The sequence below is a fragment of the Fukomys damarensis genome, unplaced genomic scaffold (assembly GCF_012274545.1).
Source record: "Fukomys damarensis isolate Sample0158 unplaced genomic scaffold, DMR_v1.0_HiC HiC_scaffold_10, whole genome shotgun sequence".
NCBI lineage: Eukaryota > Metazoa > Chordata > Mammalia > Rodentia > Bathyergidae > Fukomys > Fukomys damarensis.
This window is the reverse complement of record NW_022900922.1, coordinates 19264527-19277050: the sequence shown is the minus strand read 5'-3', so window position 1 is coordinate 19277050 and position 12524 is coordinate 19264527. Positions and strand designations below refer to the sequence as shown.

The following is a 12524-nucleotide window of genomic DNA, read 5'->3' as shown; positions in this document are numbered from 1 at the left end:
AGAGAGAGAGAGAGAGAGAGAGGTAAGAGCTGAAGAGGAAGGAGCCGGACACCAGATATAATCCTCAAAGTCATGCCCTCAATACCCATTCCCTTCAACCACCTCCCATTCCCATCACCTCTTGACAATACCATCACATTATGATCTCGTTAGAACATCATGAGGTCTGAGACCTCATTATCCAATCACTTTTAGAAGCCTTTGAGCTACCCAAGAATTTCTTACTTTCTGAGCTCAACTTCCCTCAGTTCAGGGAAACAATCCTTTATACTTGATCTTAGCCAAAAGGCTGAGAAGACATTTATGTCTCCCTATCATGCATAGATTCTAGTATCTTCTCTTCTATATAGGAAAGCTCTGGAGATATGTCTTCTCAGATTTCAGAGTGGAGGAGAATGGAGTAGATGAAAGCATCCCATACAGAGGAGCAATTTTGTAAATGTTTATTCCTCAAAGTGTTGAACGCTCAACCCCCCTTCCCTTCCTGTGTGCTGAAGATACAGTATGTGAAAGGGGGGAAAAAACTTTACAGTGGAGAAAGCTGACAAACACTGCTTTAGTCAAGTGATAACGAAATAACATTAGCATAGATGAGTCATGTTGTACCATGATACATGACAGTGTGAAAAAAATAGTAATTTTTCTCTGGGATCTTTCTCCCCCAAATCCGTCATTTTAAAACAACTAAATATGGCAAAAAACTTTTTAAACATGAGGGATATTATATAAAATTGTGACAATAGTCAACATTTTCAAAAATATGAATAATTTTGCCTCTAGAGGAGCCCAAGGAGAGATGACAGCTAAGTGTGAGTGTTATCTTAGATGAGACCCTGGGGCAGAAAAGAGACATGAGAGAGAAAAATAATGAGGTGAACGCAGTATGGACTTTAGTTACAATGCTATGTCAATGTTGACTCCTCGGTTGTAACAAATATTCCCCAGTAATTTTAACAGGAGTGAAAGCTGTGTGTAGGTAAACAGGAAGGTTGTAATATTCCTGCAATGCCACTTTAAAGTGAAATTAGTAGAACTTGGTAGCCTGATTCCGTGCAATTTTTTTTAGAAGATTTCACAAGAGTTTGTCTCAACCCTTCAAAGCACATTTTAATGTGTCAGTGTAGCAAACTACAGAGAAGTGATATTAAATTTTATTCTTTTTTAGGGTGCTAGGCACACAGTAGTCATCAGGTAAATATGTAATGAATACTAGCAACTGTCTTTAGATTATCAGACAAAAATATTATTTCATTTTATTTTATGTTTATATATGCTTATAATGGCTACATTCACTGAGGTTATTAGGACCCTGCACCTGGCATATCTTCATTTTACCTATCTCCCCAACCCCTTCCCCTCACTCCTCACCCTTGCTCCCCAAGAAACCTTCCCATATGCAAGATATCCAACTTTTGGTTTCATCTGCAAGAGTTCCATCCTCTTGCTTCCATCCCCTTGTCTCATGCTACCCTTCTTTTGTTTTTCTCTTTGTGCTTAGCCTTACTCAGATGAGAGATATCCTATGGCATTAGAGTTTGTGCATGGTTTATTTCACTCAACATTATATTTTCCAGGTGCATCCATTTTCCTACAAATGTCTCAAATTTGTTCTTCTTTATAACCAAGTAATACTCCACTGTATCTAGACATTTCCTTATCTAATCATCTATTGATGGGTCTATAGGCTATGTAAACATGAACTAAGATTAATGACGTCAATAAGAATGAAAAGGGAGAAAGAGGCTCTAGAGGAGAGAGAAAAGGAATTTTAAAAAGGAACAAGGTATATCATATACATGTACCAATTTCCCAAGAAGACTGTAAAATGTGTGTACTGCAAACTTGTACTAGTAAAACAAAATGAAATAAATTATGGATGAGTTGGATCCAAGTTAAAAAAAAAAACTAATTAAAGGGAAAAAGCTACAGACACCAAAGAAATAGAACCTCTTCATCATTCCAGTGATTTAAAAGCATCCTTTAAGGTCCGAAATATGTGAAAATAGCAGAATAAAATTAATCATTACATATTTTGTGTAACACAACATTGAGGTCAGAAACCACTATTATTCACACAATTTTTTCTTTTGATCTTATCAGAATCACAATAAAAGGTATGAGACATTTTAAAATTGGAGAGGCCAAAAGAATAATACAAGAGAATTTACAAAACTGCTGACTTGAGGACTCCATAAAGGTATTTCAATTCCCGGTTAATCCTTGGGTAGAGAAGAATTCCGAAGTCTGGAGCTCATGTCTGAGAAACTTGCCTTGAATTTAACCTGTCATGGACAGACAGCTGTTATAACTAAGTGAATGTGAGTAGTTTCCCCTGTCTCCCTAAAGTCCCAATTCACAAAAGGTCTTAAAGAATTAAGATTTCAGGGCAAGTTATCACAGAATCATTGACTAATTCAAGGTGGGACGCTAACATACTGATACATTTCAGGAACATGTGTCCCAGTATTCCATATGGATAAGAGAAAATAACACAGTGCTCAGCATTACTTCACAATGGTAAGTTCATTTAGAATCTGTGTTTAGCCCGCAAAGAAAAAGTTAGAAAAATAAAAATGGAAACGACCTTCACTATCTTTCATTGCAATGAAATATGGGAATGTTGCTCTTTGACGGAAGCGGGATTAGAAAGTCATGATCTCCCTTTAACAAGAATGATATCAGAACAGCTTGCTCCTATTTGAACTGTGGAATTCACTTCTCTTTTACTATCCTTTGCTTGGCAAGGATGATATATACATTAAATGGAGAGAAGTCTGAGAGGTAGTTTTCCAAATGGATTAAAAAAATTCCCAGTTTATATGATGCATTGTATTTTCACTCCCTAGTTATATATACACTTACGATGTTTCTATTTAAACATTTTATAGCTTCCTCTTTTAAAGCACTCTTTGTTTTAGTAGCTATGTACCTTGAAGCCAAGATCTTACATTAAAATAGATTCTAATTAGAATTTTCTATTCAGAAAGGATGCTGAACACTTGCAGTTTCTCACAGAAATGAACAGGAAAATCTGTGTTTTTTCCTTTCGTTGGTGAAAATAGTAGTTATAAGCAAGCAAGAAAGAAAACCATGTGTTATCCCATCACCATGTAAGCGCAAGGCCCAGGCAGCTGACCCAGAACCCTGTCCTTCTACACAATTAGGAACATGGCTTGTGAAGTTTGAGGCAGCAACTGAGAGTGTGAACATGAACAGAGAATTGTCATTGCTTCTAACCCTTAAAGACACGGAAATCTAAAATGCCTTCACATCAAAAGCGTGAAAATTGCAGCCACTATCTCAATAAGCAAGGAGTTCAAATATGATTCTTGGCACTAAGTATATATTCACAAGGAAAATGAGTTAAGAAAGACAGTATGTAGTGTTATAAATCAGGAAAGCATAAAATTCAAAATATCATTGCAAATGTGGATCAATGAAAGTAATGATAATTTTAGGGAGAAGAAAAGAATTAATTATGAACTAGAATTTCTATTACTTCCTAACATGCATTTGAATCAAGCTAGCCCAGGGAAAGAGGGTAGAGAAACAACAGAAATTGCTTTCAACAATAGCAAATGAAGCATGCCCAAATTACAACCAGGAAATAGAAAGAACTGAGTATGTAAAGCTGGGAAGTCAGAGGGGGGTGCAATTCTAATAAGCTTAAATCAGAATAGCTTACATCACTTCTGAATGAAATAAACTTGAAGCTGATGCTCATAAAACCGATGTGGTGGATAATGAAGAGGAGAAATGATGCTCTCCAACCTTCATGGGGCAACAGAGCTACCATAAAGATTCTGCACCTTACTCTCTGATCCTCGCCATTATCTGGAGGAAAAAAAAAAAAAAGCCCAATTCTGCCTTTGCTCAGGGTGACTAATGCAGGATGCCAATAGCCTAATAGTCTCATGTGACAACGCTGTAGTGATTAGCTCCATGAGTATGCTGGGCAGTGACACCATGCAGAGCCTTGACACAATACGCTGGAATACTTGAAAATCAGGCTTAGGAGTTATTCACAATGGTTTCCAAGCACTGGTACACTTTCAAGAGGCAGAACTGCCACACTCATTATTTAGCCAGATATTTGTGGATTCCATATTTCTTCACCTCCATTGAAATTAAGAGTAAAAGCGAGAAAATGAAAAAGGATCAAGCACTAGAACGTAGGCCAGTTCCTCGGAAAGTAAAGGATCAAACAGGGGGAGGCCAGGAATCCTTCACTGCGTATCCATCCTCCTCCTAAAACTCCCTTCATAGCTTACAAAATTCTGTAAATCTTTACAAAATCTTTAGAAAATCTTACTGGAAATTGCTATATATAAGAATCTCCTTTGGCTAACGAGAGTGGAGCACTTGGACAGTGGATGGGTGTTTTAGATATAAGCAGATATTTCTGAAGACCTGGATACTTGGACCAGCATCTATTTTTTTCAGTAGTAGTGATTGGACCTAGGGCCTTGGCACTGAGCTTCATCCCCATCCCTTTTTTTTAACAATGTCTCACTAATTTGCTTAGTTGGCCAGGCTGGGCTCAAACTTATGATCGTCCTGCCTCGGCCTCCAGAGCTCTGCGATTACAAGCGTGTGCCACCGTGTCCAATTCCAAGAGGAGCGTGTTTGAAAGCCACCTCGAAGTCCCATTTTAATCACTCAGGTTTGCTTTTCAGTCTTTTGCTCGAAATTACAACCTCACAATGATTCCATGCATTTCTTAGTACAACCTCCCGGGAAAGATGCAATAATGAGAAAATGCCAGATATATCCCAAACTATCTGGGATGATATTAAAAATACTGAAATTCTAACAAGATTCTTTGGTCAATGGCCCAACTGCGCAGATAATCAGATATGCTTCGAGTCTATAGTCTCCTTCCTCCTTGACTTTGGAAATCTATATTTAACAATTGAATCAAGCTTAATAGTGAATGTTTATGTCAGGAAAGTCATACAAAAATGTAAGGAGAGATAATAATTATCATTTGCATGGCTTATACTGGGCTTAAAAGGTGCTGCATCTTTGAAAATGTCAGGATGCAGTAAAAATGGCCTGTGATTCAGATAAAATACAGGAGGGCGAGCTCTGGTGTCATCCCTAAAGGCTGAGTGGTTCTATACAAGTTGCCTTTTCACTCTGAATCTCAGCGGCCTTCAAGGATGATCTTTTCTGTACCTTCATAGATGGGCAAGAGGAAAACAAAGCTGTGGCCCTCTGTGAAAGATACCTATTTCTCTACCCACTTCATGTCTCACAAAATATAAAAGCAGTACTGACAAAGTCGTTGATCTCAACTTCTGGTTATCTACTAATCTGCTAACCCATTTAGATGACAGCATAAACACATACTGAAATTCACTTAGTTTCAAGCTTCAGAATGTTCTGGTGCTTACAGAATTTTAAATTTGGAGAGCCTTTATTCTATTCCATAATGGTAGGAATTAATTAATGAGCAATACTTTACAATGGACTGTCAATTCCCATGGAATTTAACCTCATTAAGTCTTAAAACTATTTGTAGATAGTGTTTGCCACTGTTACAATTTGAATCTAAAATATCCCACCACGTTCTCATGTGTGTGGAGGGCGACTGGGTCAGAGGTGCTCTGCTTCTCAGTGGATTCCCCCTTTCATGATGGGTTCAGAAGCCAGATGCGCTGTAAAAAGGTGAGGCCTGGTTGGAAGTGGGTCACTGGAGTGTTACCTAGAAGGGTGGATTTTGTCCCTGGCTTCTCCCCTGTCACTCTGCTTCCTGGCTGTCGTAGTTTGGGCATTTTTTCCTCCACTATGCCTCTCTTCCATGAGGTTTCTGCCTTACAGCCAGCTGACCATGGACTGAAACTGTGAGTTAAAACGAACCTCTCCTCCTTTAATTTGTTTGTGTTGCATTGTATCTCAGTGGTGAGAAAGTGCTAACAACCACCAGCATTGTCGTGGTCGTCACTAACGTAGGTGAAGGAATGCAATTTTCACCTGTTCACATTCCTCTGCAACTCTGTCTGTCATAGCGTCTATTACTGTAGGGGAGAAGCTCAGCCTCTGCAGGACTCTTAGTGATGAGCACGACTGATTGTTGATATACTTTTTTTTTCAATAATAAATCAGTTTTTCTTCGACTCACCTATACAAGTCCATGAAGTAAGAAAACTAACGCTCTTGGAAATGGGACCAGTTTAAGGAGAACTCGCTTAAGCCCAACTGTTCTCAGTGGAGCACAGAAGGAGTTGTGTTGCAAACGTGAACTTCTCTATGTGTCTGCTTATACTGTGAGTTCAAAGAGCTACCTGTGAAATATCTTGTCTTTAGCATGGAATAAAAAAAGTAAACAAGTTGTATTGCTTTTAAAATCGCTTTATGTCTTTCTTGTTTTTGTAACTGCTTCTCCTTACACATGGCATAAGGCACTTTAAAAATGGAAGGCTATATAGGTGAATACAAATAAAATAAGACATACAGTTTGTCAGAAGCAAGAAGTCAAAAGAATTTTTTGTCATCCAGCCATAATTAAAGTAATATAAAATCTGTTCCATTTAGTAAATTATTTGGCAATGATCAAAAACTTGAAAAATTAAAAAGATTTGTGTCCCAAGGAAAAAATATTGTAGATGTAGAAAACTTGAAAGCGTCTATATTGAAAGAGAAAATACTACACAATGTCCAGGTGTACTATGAAATTAGTTTTAAATATGTCAACCATTTTCTAAAGTTAATAAGACAAAAATTTACATTCCTTCTGATGACACAATTTATTGCCTCCGACATGTTCATGTGATCCTGAAAAAGGAACAATTAAGAAATGCATCAATCCAAGAACCGGTTCTTTCATTTTATACATCAAAGCCCTCATAATGCTTCAGTGGAATCTGCCCAAATCCAATACTTTTTTACTCTCAAAAGAGGAAACTGACTGATTACCCTTAAAAAGCTGAAACCTTATCTTGTTCATGAGGGTCAGCTGGAGCGATGTAGAAAATGAGAGGGCCGAAGGCAGAATCACAGTTTTTGTCAATAGAGATATCCAGCATTTTTCTAATTTTCAAGTTTTGTACAATGCATATTTATTTCTTTCCTGAGTGGAGAGCTCTATTTAAAATTGTCCACTCACCCAAAGACCACACTCTCCAAAGGCTAACCATGTTTCACATTGTCTGTTTTTCTGTAGCACTTTTAACCTCCCAATATACTCTTTCATGTGTCATATTTTGTGAGGTTTCGTTTTTGTTGTTTTGTTTTCTGCAACAGGTTCCCACTGTGTTGTCCAAGCTAGCCATGGACTACTGGGAACAAGTGATCACCTCCCCTCAACCCCGATGCAGCCTTCTAGGTATCTGTGCACCACCAGATCCAACTCTGTGTTTATCTTCATTTGTCTGGTTCCCTGACTAGGATGTAAACTTTGATAGAAATTAAAGGTCTCAAATCTATGACTTACTTTCTGCCTTAAGAATCTAGAACTATTAGAGGAAATTCAACTCAAAATAAGAAATAAAACATCAGTGCAGAAAATGAATTAATAGACAAGAGAAGAGCAGTAAAATAAATAAATAAATAAAAGTTAAAGAACTGGATATTTTAGAACATGAATAAAACTACTAAGAAAGATTAGAGGAAAAAAGAGATTAGACAGTTTCCAATAGATAGGTGCCATCTTTGCAGCTTTTATGGATTTAAAGGGATAACATAACATGAATGACAATGCATATGAATTTGACATCTTATATGAAATGGAAGAAATTCTTTGAAAAAATACTACCAAAGCTCACCCAAGAAGATAACCTGAGTAGCATTATATCTTTTAAAGAAATTTAATTCATATTTAAAATTCTTTACGCAAAGAAATTTGAAGGATAAAATGGCAAACATTTTCCAAACATTTAAGCAAGAAACACTATTAATTACATACAAGTTGTGAACAAAACTGGAGTTTATATTTTCCATCTGATGCTCACGTTACCCTGAAACAAAAAACAGAATGATATTATAAGAAAACTACACCTTATTAGCCCTTATGAACATAGATGCAAAAATTCTACACACATTATAGCAAGCCTAATACAGAAAAAGATAAGAGTGACACATCCCATGATTAAGTGCAGTTTCCTTATGGAGATGGGAAGGATTATGGGGTTGGGGGAAGATGGGAGGGGAGGAAGGAAAGGCAACATAAAAGGGATCAAGATGCTATGTGTATATTTACTAATTCCCCACAGGGAATGTGCTTATTATGTATCATAAACATATACTAATTTTAAAAGGTTTTTAAAAAGGTACACGAGTCTTATTAGCAGCTAATCATTGCCATTTATCTCAATAACAAAGAAGAAAGTTATACATATCATCACTTCGATAGAGGCAAAAGAAGCATTTGATAAACCCAAAATCAATTGCAGCATTAAAAACAAAACAACTTTCAGCAAACTAGGAATAGAAAGGAGCATTCTTAACCTGGTAAAGAGCATCTCTGAAAAAATCTCAGCTAATATTTTTTTGACAATAGTGGTAGTGGGGATTGAACCTATGGTCTCTGCACTGAGCTACATCCCTAGTCACCCCACCCCATGCACTTCTGGACTTTGAGACAACAGCTCACTAAACTGCTAAATTTCTCAGTCTGGGCTCAAACTCGTGATCCTCTTGCTGCAGATTTCTAGAGTTCTAGGAGTATTGAGATGTACAACCACAACTAGCTTATTTAACAGTAACTAACACATTGGATAGTAAAATGTATAATGGTTCTCCTAACATCATTAAAAAAAAAAAGCAAGAGAACCTAAATTCAGTATTTTTATTCAATTCTATACTCAAGAGTCTAGCCAGCCAGTTCTATTCAAAGGAAGGTAAGGAAGGCTATCTGCATTAGAAAAGATGCTGTAAAATACTTGTAAAATTAGAAAAGTTAATCTTCAAAGGATATGAAATATCAGCCAAATATTTAATAAGTGAGTAATTAGTGTACCAAGAAGAGAGAAAAGAAGAAATGTGACAGGAGAAATATTTAAAGTAATAACGAACTTCCAAATTGGGAAAAAATTAGATATATAAGTCCCACAAAATTACAGATAATATTTAATATAACAATACTTTTAAAACACACCTAAGTACATTACTCCCAAATTGCTGAAAGCAAGATATAAAAATGATATCCAAATTAGTCAGAAACATGTAAAATGAAGATAAAACAAAGATAAACTATCAATGGGGTCTCAAAGGAAATCAGAGACCAGAGGATTATGGAATAGAGAAAGCAACAACAACAACAATGGTCAATGTAGAATTATATACCCAGCAAATATATCCTTGAAAAGTCAGGATTATAACATTAAGTGAAAGAAATAAGACACACAAGCTTAAATATCTAATGGTTCCTCTTACATGATTAAACACAAAGCATAAATAAAGTGTAAAACAAAGATGGATAATAGGAAACAGGGAGATTGAATTTTTGCAAAAGGAGAGGGGTAAAGATGTAACAGGAGGCAAGAGGAAGGAAAGGAGAAGGAGATAAAAGAAAGATTAAGACATGTTATGCACATGTACTAACTCGCCATGATGAATGTAATCATTATGTACTGCCAACACATGTAAACAATAAATAAATAAATCAAACTAAATCCACTTTCAGGATCAAAGTCGAAAATGTATGGCCAATCTATCTGAACTATGCCAAATGACTCATGGAAGAAATACAACAGGTGGACACTCAGGTTCACTGGAAGAAAAGAAGAACCAGTGGAAATGACAAGTATATGTTTAAATATAAGCAATGTAGCTATCCTCTTAATTAAAAATATTTATTCAAGAGTTTATCTGGATTCTGCTTGTATTTTCCCAGAAGGTCTTCCTGCTATACTGCATGGCTGGGATACTGTGAGCTAAAGTCCACACTGTAAATTCCTGTATCTCTTGTTTATATAAAAATTCCCACTCTTCAGCTACAGTCACGGTGACGTTTATTTGGTGGTAATTCCCAAACAAACAGAACAAAGCAGCAAACCACCTTGTTATAGACTAATATTTAATATATACTAAGCAGCTTTATTCTTGAGATAAAAAGCGTTTATGCACAACAGTGTTATATTTTCTTGGTTTTTTCTCTTTGACAGCACAGATTTTCCAGAAAAGTTTCAAGATACTTTTTAGGGATCTTAAAAGAAAATAGCTATAAAGACCCAAAAGTACATGTCTGTCTGGTTTTTATGCTAACTGCTGCAATAAACATTGTCCTGAAACCTCCACACCCTAACACAAACAAGGTCATTTTCCCTGTCTCTTGGAGTCCAGTATTTTAAGGCAGAGAAGTGCTGTCCACTCTCTCAGGAAAACAGGCTATCTCTTTTGTTAGCAGCCAGAAACTTCCAAGATCACCCTCGACTTTCACACCTACCTGAAAAACGACATGGTGAAAGTGGATGGGGCAGGGGGGTGGTAATTGCTCTGTGTTCCACAGCATGAGGGTTTTTTTTTTTTTTTCCTTTGAGGAAACTAAGGCAGTGATGATGAACCTTTTAGACCTTTCCATGGAAAATAGCCGGCTGTGGCATGTAAGCCACAAGTTCACCACCACTGGACTAAGGAAAAGATACAAGAAAGCACAAGAAAAGTTTGTAACAAACAATGGAAGATGTTGAAATTTATAAGATGTTGTAGGCCAGATTTTCCATAATAATGCACTGTTTATGTCTTTCTTTCAAACTAGCAGTGCTTTCTGGATCCCATTTGCCTATATAATTGCAAGTGCTCATATATATCAGGTAAGCTAGCTGATAGAGAATTAGAGTGCTTGGAAGAAAGAGCATAACATGAACACAGTAATAAATGCAAGATACACTGGACCAGGTCTCAGACAAGAGAAGTAATAGAGAAGAAAACGAAGCTTACTAATAGCAATGCGGTCTCAGAGAAAGGAGACCCTTTCACTGGGCTAAAGATTATCTACTTTTTGAAAGTGAAGATTCAGTAGATTGTTTTTAAAATGTAAAGCGATTGGATTATATCATCTATTTTCAGTCTTAAAATTCTCTTTTTAACTGTCTTGCCCTCTAGGCACTGTCCTTTTGGTAGCCTCTGAAAGCGCAGGGAAAATCAAGACAATTAAGGGCTCCTTTTAAGATCTATTGGCTCATAAGAAGCCTGAGGTCATCTCTGCAAATCATACCTTCACGAGAATACCTACTGCCATCACCTTGACCAGTGACTGTGTTTTTAACAAACTCCTGCTTTATTCACAAGCTCATCTCCCCATTATTCCCCCCTCTGAAATCTCAGCCCCCAAACCAAGGTAGAAGTCATCGCTCTTCCTTTCCAATCCCATTTAACTTTGTCTTACCTTCTAGCATGGCAATCCCAATTTGTGTTTCTGCAGTTGGCCTAACGGACCTTTAATTCCAGTACCAACTTTATTTTCTTTGTGATTAGCACAGTGCCCAGTCTGCAGCATTCATTCAGCAAGTGGGCACTGAAAAGTCTAAAGTTGTGCTACATTGATTTGAAAGGTCTTGATCTGCATTTAGTCAAGTGGAGTTGAGTGCATGGAACAGAATGGATGGAAAAAATGGAATAAAACCCATTTGCCTAAGAAAAGGCTTCAGCTCAGCTTAGGGAGAGAGCTACTTTATACTAATGTACTTGCAGGGAGGTCACTGGAGATTTTGATTACTCCAGCAGAGAAACATTAAGATGACCAGAGAAAAATGGAAAGAGTGTTTCAATACTGTAGATGTGAATTAGTGACTAACATGATTCAGCATCAATAGTTTAAGATGATGATGTTTATAATTATATGCTTTTATGTAGAAAAGTCTCATAAGGTAAACACATACTGATTCTGTCTTGAGAAGTATGAATCTCAATATTTGATTAGATCAGTGCCTCAATATTTGGCAGAGTGGAAAAGTGATGAGAAATTTCTAATAAAATGCGGAAGAGGGGCCGAGGATATAGGTCAGGGGTACCGCACCTGCCTGGTAAGTGCAAGGTTCTGAGTTCAATCCCCGGTACCACAAAATAAAGACCATATCAAATCTACAGGAACATGTCGAGAAAGAAGGAATTATGGATTATATCAATGATGTATTACGTATTATATCAATGATAACGGCAGAAAAGCCAGGCATGCAGGTACACACCCATAATCCCAGGAATGTAGGAGACTGAGGCAAAGAATTGAAAGTTTGAACTCAGCCTAGGTAATATAGTGATTTAGCAAGACCTTATATTTCAATAAAAAATTTAAGAAAGGCCTGGGGATGTAGCTTAATGCAAAGGCCCTGGTTTTATTCCCCAGGAGAGAAGAAAGGCAGGAAATATAAAATAAAATGTTAAAGTAAGGGGCATTTTTGAATTCTCACTCTACCAAGCATTCTGGCTAATACATTTATCACTTAAATCCACTAAACACATAAATCTACTATTTCTTCCAATAATCTGGAAATTTTATAGAAGAAAAAATTAAGACTTCAGAAGGTTAGGAAATTTGTCCTGAATTATGCATCTGACAATTCAGACACAACTATGTTCAATTT

General features: G+C 36.8%; 1 long non-coding RNA gene across 1 annotated transcript; it reads right to left on the bottom strand.

Moving 5' to 3' along the window:
* Positions 1-6703: 6703 nt before the first annotated feature.
* LOC117285444 lies at positions 6704-11485 on the bottom strand. Its single transcript, XR_004516474.1, has 3 exons — positions 11330-11485; positions 7907-7958; positions 6704-6777 (listed from the first exon to the last, which is right to left on the bottom strand). It is a non-coding gene; the product is annotated as an uncharacterized LOC117285444 (long non-coding RNA).
* Positions 11486-12524: the final 1039 nt, after the last annotated feature.